Source organism: Gopherus evgoodei, chromosome 1, assembly GCF_007399415.2.
Source record: "Gopherus evgoodei ecotype Sinaloan lineage chromosome 1, rGopEvg1_v1.p, whole genome shotgun sequence".
Taxonomy (NCBI): Eukaryota; Metazoa; Chordata; order Testudines; family Testudinidae; genus Gopherus; species Gopherus evgoodei.
Genome location: NC_044322.1, coordinates 257,047,741 through 257,059,250, shown reverse-complemented (window position 1 = coordinate 257,059,250; position 11,510 = coordinate 257,047,741).

The window sequence follows — 11,510 nt, the reverse complement described above, 5'->3', positions numbered from 1 at the left end:
GCCCTGGTAGGGAGGGTTAGTGAACTAATGGAATGAAGATTTCAGAGTGGTAGCCGTATTAGTCTTTATCACCAGAAAGAACGAGGAATCCTTGTGGCACCTTAGAGACAAAAGCTTATGCCCAACTAAATTTGTTAGTCTCTAAGGTGCCACAGCCACTCCTCATTGTTTTTAATGGAATGAAGTAATTCCAGATGTTTTACCACTCTGGCTGTTGCCTCTTCCTAGCAGTCCTTTTGTTGTTGGTTCCTTTAACTTTGCACAGGCCCAAAGCTGAGATGAAGGGGAAGAAGTCATATGGAAAAAGAATTACATAGAAAAAAAAACAACAGAGCAGAAGCAAACTATCAAAAAATAGGAGCCTGAATGCAAAATCTACTCCTGGGGGAATTCTATGCACAATATTTTAAAATTTTGCAAAATTCTGCATATTTTATTTGTCAAAATAACACAATAAAATCATACCAATTTCAATTATTTTGGTAATTTATTTCAAAATGCCTGTCATCAAGTATGCCTATAACAATACAGAGAAAAAAGATTCAGGAAATGTTGTTTTGACAAATATTTCTTACTAGGCGTATTAATACAGAACTTTGAGTAATAATTAATTTAAACTATAGTACAGAACCGTACTTCCCACACCCCTCAGAAGCAGTGCAAAGGCTTGGGGGAATCAGGGGTAACAGAGGAGCTGTGGGAGAGGGAAGTAATTGCTGGAAGCAGCCTGGAAGTGATCCTAGAGGCTTGTTGGGTGTGGGTGGGAGAAGTATGGAACAGAGTTTTTTGGGAGCAGGGGATTGTTAGGAAGTTGGGGAGCCTCCCCCATGCAGATCCTGGCTGACTCCTAGCCTTTCCAATTTAGTCAGGTACATCTCCCATTCTCATGTGTCCCTGCATCACTCTACCCCCAGCCCCATATGGCCCTGCACCCCCATTCCCATTCAGCCCTTTCCCAAGTCTGTCCCCCTCACTAGCCCTTCTGAACCCCAGTCTATGTCACCCCCCAGCAGCCCCATGTGCCCTGCTCCGTCTGTTCCCTCCCATCCATATCCCGTGCCTCCTAACCTGGCCCTGCAGGCATGCTTCTGTGTGGAACACTGCTGGCTGCTTCTGCCAGTGAGCTGGCTACTCTCTGTTCTGGTGCCACAGTAGCCCCTGGTGGTAAAAAGGTGTAACTGCCGCACCTCTCCAGCAGAATGTATTTTCTGTGGAGAAAAAAAAATCTGCTGAGGACAATGAATTCTGCACATGCACACTGGTGCAGAATTCCCCCAGGAGTAAAAATCAGGCAGCTGGAAAGCACTCTTGGATACCTAATGGCACATTTGTGAAGTTGTCACATTGGTCAAATGAATTAAGTGCAAATAAACATATTTTTCTGTGATGTGATGGTTTGCGACTGAGACATAAGCCAACAGTGCTGCCTTCTTCAGCATTAAATTTCCTGGCTTTTGTCTGATGGTGTCACAGTTCCATTAAATGTTGTTACTGTATTTTCTTTGGTGGAGGAACTTAGCAGTAACATAAAGATTACTAGCTCTGGCTAAGGCCACCCATAATGTGGCAAACATTGCATATTATTCCATACAGCTCTGCTAATAATGGACTGTGGAGAAGGTTAATGAGAGCCTGTGGATCCAATTGGCTCCAGATGTCAGATATGGAAGTAGTTAAAAGGAGGAGACCTAGCCTAGTTTAGAGATGACTAGAGCTCAGCTTTTCCTGATGCTGGAGAAGCCTGGTTATAGCTGAGTGAGTGTGGAAGCTTGCTAGCTGGTTTTTCCTGAGACTCTACCATCCTGGAAGAAATTGGACAGACCTGTGTCTTGGATGGAAGACTAAAGCACTTCTGTGTTAGACTCTGTGAAAAATAGCAGCTATCCACTGGAGACCATGTGAATCGATGAGTTGTACACAGTAAGCTGTGAAGGGGAAAACCTGGTCGTATGTCTCTTATTCTAGGTCCACAGCACTCTATCCTATTCCACTTCCAGGCCCTTCCAAAGTTCCTGCAGTCTACTCCACACCTGTCTCTCCTGCACATATATTATTCCAGTTTTGGCCTCCATCTCATGGTCACACAAGGTGGGTTCATTTGATGAAATTCAGTGGCAAACACTTGAAAACAAAACAGAATGTTATTTCACACAGTATGTTATTCGTCTGTGACATTCACAGGAGGTCTAATGTCAAGTACTCTAGGTGGATTTTTAAAAGAGGTGAATAACTTGTGTAAGTATACTCTACAGCAGAAACAATAAAATCTTATGATTTGGTGTCACAAGGATCAGGAAGGATTACTTCCCCAGCCTGCTCCATCTGTAGATTCCCACCATGAAAAATAACAGTTACAAAATGGCAAGGAAGCTAGTTAATTCTTTTTTATTTAAAAAAAGGGGGCATTAGTGTAAAATAAAAACCTGTATGAAGTTTAAATGTGTGGCTTTGGGGATTTTTGCCATTTTTGTGCTTCCGTGGCACTCAGTCTGTTTTTTTGGTTTTTTAGGGGGGGGCGGGGTTGGGTTTTTTTGCACTTCGGCGGCACTCTGGCCGTTTTTTTCTTTTCTTTTTCTTTTTTTTTTCTTTTTTGCTTGGGGCAGCTGGAGCCACCTTATGATCGCCTTATATCCGAATTCGCGTTATTGCGGGAACCGTTATAGCGGGGTTTCCCTGTAGTAATTTCTCTCACTGCCAGACATACTACTTTCTCTACCTTCTTGTAAGGCAGCTGGTTCCCCCTATTGCAGCTGCCAGCTGTTACCATAGAGACTGGGTGCAGTGCTAGGGTTGAGTAGCAGCTATCTGAAAAGAAGTTCAATGAGCTTTGCATAGGAGTGACCACTCTTTAAAATGTGTAAGAGTCCCTGCTTTCAGCTGACCACACTAGGGAAAGGTGGGGGCTCTTAAATTAAAAACTGAGTTTGCATCACCTTTGCTCTCTCTCCTTCTGTCTTTCCCCTTATACAGTATTCCAGTATGAATGAACAAGTTTATTGTCAGGAATGTTCACTGAAACAACAACATTTGTTGAAAGTGAATTCTGAGTCCATAAAGGTGGATACCTGCAACGTAAACCTCCATTCTAAGAGTTAGGGAACAAACAAATATGTAACCTACTATATGTATTCAGTCAAAACTCCATCTGAGTTAAATATTGAATATCAAATACACTAAATTACTCTAATCTACCAACCAATAAATGGTGAAAAAACACCCCCCTGAGCGCAGCAAGTTACAACGCTGTAAAGCGCCAGTGTAAACAGTGCCACAGCGCTGGGAGCGCGGCTCCCAGCGCTATAAGCTAATCCCCTCGGGGAGGTGGAGCTCTCCTGTGGCAGCGCTTTGGAGTTTCAAGTGTAGCTAAGCCCTGTGTGAATAGTGCTGTTGATTTTACTAGGAATACCTTAGAAGTAAAGGACTACCAAGTGTGAGTAGGTTTGGGAAAAATTGGCTCTAAATTACTTCTGGATAAATTGTGACCAGAAGAAGTGGTTGATTATTTTTTAAATACTTTAACTGCAATATATTTACTGAGCTCTAGCGACTTTACCCAGTTTTCCAACTGTAGTGAATGAAGTGTGTGGGCAGGGAGGGGGAGAGAAAGAAGAATCCTACTGCCCAGACCTGCAAATCGGCAAGGCCAACTAAAGAAGATAACCAGCAAAGTATGAAAACACAGATGTGACGACAAGAGGGGTCGCCGAACCAGGCATCCCCGGAGCCAAGGTGTTTTGGGAAAGTTGAAGAGACCACCGAAAGCCAGTTTGGACTGACACAAAGAGCACCAGGAACAGAGGTCATGGAATGGAATGCCCCCAAAGGAGCGCAGGACATAAAACCTTCCTGAGAGCTGGAGCAATTCGGAGAGCACAGCAGATTCTTGGATGACCTGGGCCCAGGACAGCACTCCCCGTCCAACCCCCCTCTTCTTCCGATGTTACACCTAGACTTGGCGAGTCTGGGTTGTGCGTGGTGTGAGTATGAAAGTGGGCTAGGGCTTGGGGCTCTAATGCTTTTTTTCTTCCCCTCGGTGACATGCAGGGGTGGCCCGAGGCACCAGCATGCCAAGCGTGTGCTTGAGGCGGCAAGCCACGGGGGGCGCTCTGCTGGTCGCCACAAGGGTGGCAGGCAGGCTGCCTTTGGCGGCATGCCTGCAGAGGGTCCGGTGGTCCCGCAGCTTCGGTGGACCTCCCGCAGGCATGCCGCCAAATCCGCGGAACCGGGGGCCTCCCGCAGGCAAGCTACCGAAGGCAGCCTGTCTGCTGTGCTTGGGGCGGCAAAATACCTAGAGCCGTCCCTGGTGACATGGGAATGGTCCCAGCACTCTCTGCTGTATTTTATTATTTTATCAATAAAGCTTTAAAATTTAGACACTTGATGTGTTTCCTCATCTTCCCCCAATATCCTGCGGTGTCAGCCTGATCACCTGACACAAGGGATTCATTGGTAACAGAAATCTGTCACACTACTAGGTGAAATTCTATGACTTGTGTTACATTGGAGGTCCCTTCTGGCCTTAAAAAAAATAAAATAAAAAAAAATCCATGAAGATGTAGTCTACAGTATGGAACAAGTTTGTGAACCTCTGCTTATTAAACAAAAGCAATAATTCATTTGGGTTTTGTTTTAATTAGCATGGCAATATAAAATGAACCATGCCAGGTATTTTGGTCTGTTATATGTTGTCCCAGGTAGATTAACAATAAACAGTTTACACACAAGGTGGCTTTTGCCCCTAAGTTCTGCTGCTATGTTCTCCGGAAAGTTTGGACCCAGTATGAACATGTATTTCTAGATTCTCCATGACTTGTGGTCTCATAGCTCTTCCTTCCATCCTTTTGTTGTAAAGGGTGGATTACCTGTTTTAATCACTGGAAGGGGAAAAAAACCCTCATTTTGATCTGAACTGAAACTTTTATTTAAAATGATTGGATGTGATGCTCAGCAATATCTTGTTGCAAGCACATCGGGTTAATCTGAATAAAGTAATAGCGTATAAATACAGGCAAAACAGAACTTTTGCTATACCTGCAGTTGAGCTGTATAGTTGCAACTACAAAACTATGGTAGAACTACTTAAATCTGGGTGTCCTTTTAATAACCATTCCTTGTTTCCATTGTAAAGCTGGAAAATGCAGCTCAAAATAATGTATTGCACTAGAAATTCTATGGAATAAACACCAGATGGTGCTAGAAAACCACTTGAATCAGTTTAAAGTCTCGTGCAGTTTTTAGATTTTTCTCTTTAATGTTCAGTGTTCTCTCTTATCTTCTTGGGGAAATGTAATTATACTATATTCATCATGACATGCTTGACCTATTTTTAAGGCACCCTGCTCACTGTGGAGTCCCCTTCCCGTGCCTGAGCAGACCTCACATTATTGCCAGTAGAGGCTGACCAACAAACCTAAATAAAGAAGGACTTTAGGGAAAACTTGCAAACATGCCAGGCAGGGATGCCAACGGGATTGAGCAGAGGGCTAGGAGCCAAAAATTCTATTACTGATTGCCATTAACTCACTGTGTGATGTTGAGAAAGTCACTTAGAGCCAAGTTTTGAAAAGTGGCCTCTAATTGAGTGCCTCAGGTTCTGGGTGGCCTGTGTTGAACCACCTAAGGTCTCTTCCTCCCTCTCCCGGCCTCCTCCCGAGTGAATACTGGCAGCTAGGAGCTGCAGGTATACTTACTATTAATTCCACAACACACAACCAATTTCATTCTGCTCTGTCACAAACACAGCCCGAAGGATCAAAAAGTGGTGGGAAAAGGCTTTTTCAACCAAACAGAAATTTTCATGCAGTAGGTCATTTTTTGTCAAAGATATTGAGGTTTTCACCAAAAGCCTGGAACACCTCTATGACCATTTTAGACAAAAATAGGGGAGAGGGAGAATCATTTATCTAAATTTTGCAAAAGGGGGAAATAATTTTCTAGCTAGCTAGACAATTGATTTTTGTCTCCCATTGCCAAATTAACCCTGTCCCACCCATTTAGAGCCCCCATACTTCACTTTTGAGTCTGGCTCCAATGTAACACTACTCAACAATACATTCCTGGTGACTCTAGCCCTCTGTCACTAATCCATGCACAATTGATCGAGTTTTCCCCCATGCACAGTTGACTTTAGCCCCTATCCCCACACCCACCAGTTAACCCTGGATCCTCTAATTTTGAGCTGATTTTGCCAGATTGCTTATCCTGCTGTTCTCTGGGGTTAGGGGGGCCATCTTTCTAATGGCTGAAAACCAGACACCCCTGCCCAGCCCCCTGCCCCACCGCTTCCTCTGAGGCCCCGCCCCCTACTTGCTCCTCCCTCCATTGCTCACTCTCCCATCTCTGGGGACTCACCTGCTGCCTGCAGAGTCAGGCTGGGAGCAGCTGACATGGAGCCTGCCTGCCTGCTCAGTCTGGGCACAGTGGTTGGGCTCTTCCCCCACCCCTTACTCCTTTTCTGAACCAATCAGGGTATGGTGGGTTGGAGTGGAGGGGTAGGTCCCCAGAGCAAGGGGCTGGGGGCAATCTGGGCACACTAGAGAAGGGGAGGTTGGTCCCTGGAGCAAGAGGCCAGGGGCAAATCAGGGCACAGCAAGGGGGTGGGGGCTGTCATTCTCAGGAGAGAGGGGCTGAAGAAGGGGCAAATCGGGGCACAGGATGGGGGGGGAGGACAAGATGCCCCCCAGGTGGCAGCAGTGCTGGTATTACCTACCTCTCTGCTGGAGGCTGGAGCTGCGGGTCTGGGGCTCAGTTCTCTTCATCATCAGCTGAGCAGCTCCTCCAGGCTACAGTTGCTGCTCTTTCTGCCCTTTCGGCAGTGAGGTGGATTGTAGTTACTCTGGTGACCTGATTTTTATTGTCCGGTCAGCAGTACTGACTGGACACTGTCAGGTCCTTTGTTTTCCACTGGACTTTCTAGTTGAAAACCTGCCATCTGAAATCTTATCTGGGGCCCTGCTCCTCACTTCCCACTCCTTTGCTGAAGAAAGCAGCAGCTTTTACTTTTGCCAACTCCAAGCATTCAAAAATCATGAATCAGGCCTCCCAAAATCATGAGATGGTGGTTTTTCAGGGTACTTTTTATTTGCCTTGAGTCTTTAGGGTGCACTTGGGTCACATGTTCAAGCTTTGTTCTACAAGTATAAGGGATAGCATTAAAAATGGAAGCTGAGCTTCTCATGTATTCACATACTTCCAAGACCTGGGACTTTAAGAAAAACAGTAAATATTTTGAGACTTATGATAAAAATCACAACAGTAGGCCACCCAGTTTTGGCTGCTGGTCTATGGGGTAAGCAGGATCAGAGGATCTTCAAACACACGCCCACGCCTGAAGGTCTCAGCAAAACTGGAAGCTCTGTGAACAACAGTAGGCCACCCATTCACACAAAGCCCAGCAGTGAGGCCCTGGCTGAATCAGCACATATATCAGCCTCTGAGAAGGAGAAGGAGGCCAACAATACTGGAGATTCTTCAGTATCTCTTCCCAAGCCTAAAGATCAGGGGGTGGGAGGGGAAGGAAAGTGCTGCAGGAATATTCACTTCCGATTCAGGAAATGCTGTAGAGGTGAAAGGAAGCAGCTGTTCCTCAGCCCATTTTGAGTCACCAAGCTAGAGGACAGCAGAAACCTTCAAAACCTGCTTTTTCAGGAACTACAGAGGGAGAAGGAGACTCAACTTCCCACTGCTGCATATGCTAAGGGACCAGGCTCTCTCTCAGCACATGAATCAGCTGTAATTAATTGCCCAGCACCAGGAGGCAGTTGAAAAGTGAAGGGCAGCCCTATGGATGGGTTTTTTCCCCATTCCCCCAGCTTTACGATAAAGTCTAAAAAGCTGTAGAGTTGTCAAGCTTGTGAAGGCTCAGACAGTTGAGAGGTGCATGGCTTAACATCCCTAGTTTTCTGGGTTGATGTCAAGTCTTGGGTCTGAGAGTTCACTAGTGACGCACGTGTAACATGCTCTGCTGAAGTCAAAACTTTGGGGGGTTTTTTGCGACTGCTACAATAACACCTTTAGTTTGCAAGCTCATATAGCAAAGGCTACATCTTAACATAAATGGTTTAGTATCTCTTACGGTGTGGGAGATGATCTCAAACCTCATTTGATGGGCAGCAGTGGCAAACAGACATCAATTAATAGTTTATTTATTACCTCTATTATGGTAGAGACACTGACTGGGATTGGTGATCTGTTGTGCTGGGACATTGATAATTCCTGTAGTTCTGCTCTTTCTCCACCAGAAGCCTTCTGAGATGTAGGGTAATGCTGCTTGTCCTTCCTATTGACAACCAAAAATTGAGACACTGGTCCCTTTTAAAGGCTTGGCTATAGTAACTTAAATTTGGCCAAAATAATTGCAACATGGTATAAAATGTTCCCATTCTGATTTGATAAGACTCATACACCTCTGTTGTACTCAGGAGCAAATGATTGCACAAAGTGTAAGGCAGGGGAGAATCGGCCACACAATACAGAACCCTACCATGCAATTTTTACCGAGACACTTTTCAGAGCAGAATCAATCTGTTCCAAAACGCTAAGAGTTATTAAATGAAAAGCAAAACGAACAGAGAAACAAGAAGCTTGATGTGTAGCTAAATTCACTGGCTAACTTATTTAAATTAACCAGAACAAAATTGTTTTTCATCAGAGAGAAAGAGGGGAAAGGAAAAAAAGTGTATTGCCTGAGTAACATTCAGGAAGGAAAAGTCAATAAATTCAGAGTGGCTATAAAAAAAAGGCTCACGGGGCAGTAATTAAAAGAATATAATTAGAACACAGCTAGCAGAACACCTGAATAATGACTTCTGATTTAAATTCTACTACATCTTGCAGGTATTGAAAAATGTTTATGGCATCAGGTTAATGTGACATCACTATCCCACCTGGATATTTTTAATTGAGATCTCTTCTTAAAGGTTGCCTTTCTATCAGGGAAAAAATGCTTAAAGAATGAGACTTTATTTGGAATTGAACTTGTATATTCTCCTTAGTACACTAGAGTTATAATGTACTATCCTTCAGGGCATGTTGCAAGACTCACTGACGTGGACACAGCAGCAAAATGAGGACAGATGCATGGAATTAAAAGGGCAGGCTGTAACTTTTATTCAGTTTTAACACAGGGAAGAGGCACTACCCATCCATCACCCATACTCTCCTATACCAGGCATTTAATTGGCTCTAGTGCAGGGGTTTCAGGTCTACTTTCCATATAACCCATAACTTGGAGTGCTTGTCCTCAGCCTACCACCCCAGAACTCAGCTCTAAGTCCTAGCACCTCCCCCCGCCCTTGGGGGGGGACAGAGAGTGCAGCAGAGTGGGGACCTCTACCTCTGAGGGCCATAAGATCTGACCTCAACTTCTGAAGGCCACACAGTCTCTATCACATAAGCCCAAGACCCATCACCAAAATCCCAGGTCTTTTCCCTCTGGGAACCGTTCATTTTATTCTCTTAACTGCACCGGACATTGTCTGCAAGTTGTGCCAAATAAACAAAACCACTCCAGTAGCTCAGGTACATGTACATTCCTATTTAACCCACTATGGCCTGAGGAGCTGAGAGGAAAGCAAAAACTGCCTAGTCCTCTGCCAGTTGGCCCATGGGAGAAAAAAATTCCTTCCTGACCATTACATGGGCAATTGGCTAGACCTGCAACATCTGTCAGGCCGGGTTTCCATTCCTAGTTTGTGCGAGATGCTGGAATGGAGCTGAAAGAGGGTCAATGGAGCTCTGGGCTAAATCCTGGTAGCTAGGGTATGCTGGCCAGCACTCCTCCCCGACAGCTGGCCAATGGGTGCTAGAGACTCCCAGGAGGAGGAGCTACTTATTCTCCCTTGGCAAGTGCCTCCCTCCCTTGGTACTGGAACTATGCCCCTTTCACTGGTGGATCCATCAATTTCCCTCACCCATTGATGTGGGAGGGTGGCACTTTGATTTCTGTAGCTGTATGGGAACAGGAAAGCTCAGTTGGGAGACAGCCTAAAGATCTTAATATGTTTTGGATATTTTTACTACCCCTGGGATGCTGTTAGAGCTCATGGAAATGTTGGGGTTTCAAGGAATGGTCTGTTTTATAACACCATTCAAGATTTGTTAGGAGCAGCTAGCTCTTGCTCCAGGTGCTCCTTTTTAATAGATATGTTTATAAATTTAAATGAATAAAAAAATTGGGATTTTTGGGTGATGATCACTAGATGGTGCTGTTTTCCTTAGCAAGAAGTTAAAAATGTATTTTCAAAATAGTAAAAGTACATCAACTTCTTTTAACCTAAACTTTAAGAATAAGACTGGGTTTATTAAGCATATTCTAATTTCCAGACTTTTTTTTTCCAAAACTCATTCAGATTTTCATTTTATTTCTTACCAGTCAAGGAGACACTGTTCAGACTTCATTGAACTTCATTGAACTTAGTGGAATAAAAACATTATTTTGATCACATATTACAAAAATAAACTTTTCAAATGCTATTAGATTGTGTCCAGCCTTTAATTAATTCTCCTCTTTTTAACAAAGTTGTGCACTCTGGTTTTAATTATCTAATAATCATTTTATTTTCCCCATTTAGCAAGATAGCTTTAATTAAATAAGGAGTGTAACTTCAGGGTTAATATTTTTAGCACCTAGTCCTGCTGCATTAAGAGTAGCATAGAAAGGGTTTGTAAAAAGTGTTCTCTAGCTTTAAATCAAGAGATTGACTCCGTTCATTCCTTAAGCCCTGATCCTGCAAAGACTTAATTATATTGCAGTGTGAGTTATCCTGTTGACTTCAATGGGGCTACTCGCTGTGATAAATGGTGCATAGGTCTTTGTAGGATTGTGGCCCTAAGATTCTTAATGTACCATTGTCAAGGTTTTTTCCCCACTTTGAACTTTAGGGTTCAAGAAGTGGGGATCTGCATGATCACTTTTAAGCTTAATTACTAGCTTAAATTTAGTACACTGCCACCAGCCAGAAGTCTGTGTCTGGCACACTTCTGTTCCCCCAAAACCTTCCCTGGGAAACCCAAGATCCAAACCCCTTGGATCTTAAAACAAGGAGAATTTAACCATCCCCCTCCTTTTCCCCCTAGACTCTTCCCTCTCTGGGTTGCCTTGGGAAGCTTCACACCGATCCAAACTCCTTGGATCTGAAAACAACGAGGAATTAATCATCCCCCCCTTCTTTCCCCCCACCAGTCCCTGGTGAGTTTAGACTCAATCCCTTAGATTCTAAAACAAGGAAAAATCAATCAGGTTCTTAAAAAGAAAGCTTTTAATTAAAGAAAGAAAAGGTAAAAGTTATCTCTGTAAAATCAGGATGAAAAATGCTTTACAGGGTACTCAGATTCATATAGACTAGAGGGACTCCCCCCCCAGCCTGAGATTCAAAGTTACAGCAAACAGAGGTAAAAATCCTTTCAGCAAAAAGACACATTTACAAGTTAAGAAAACAAACATAAGACTAATCCACCTTGCCTGGCTATACTTACTATTTTGAAACATGAAAGACTGATTCAGAAAGATT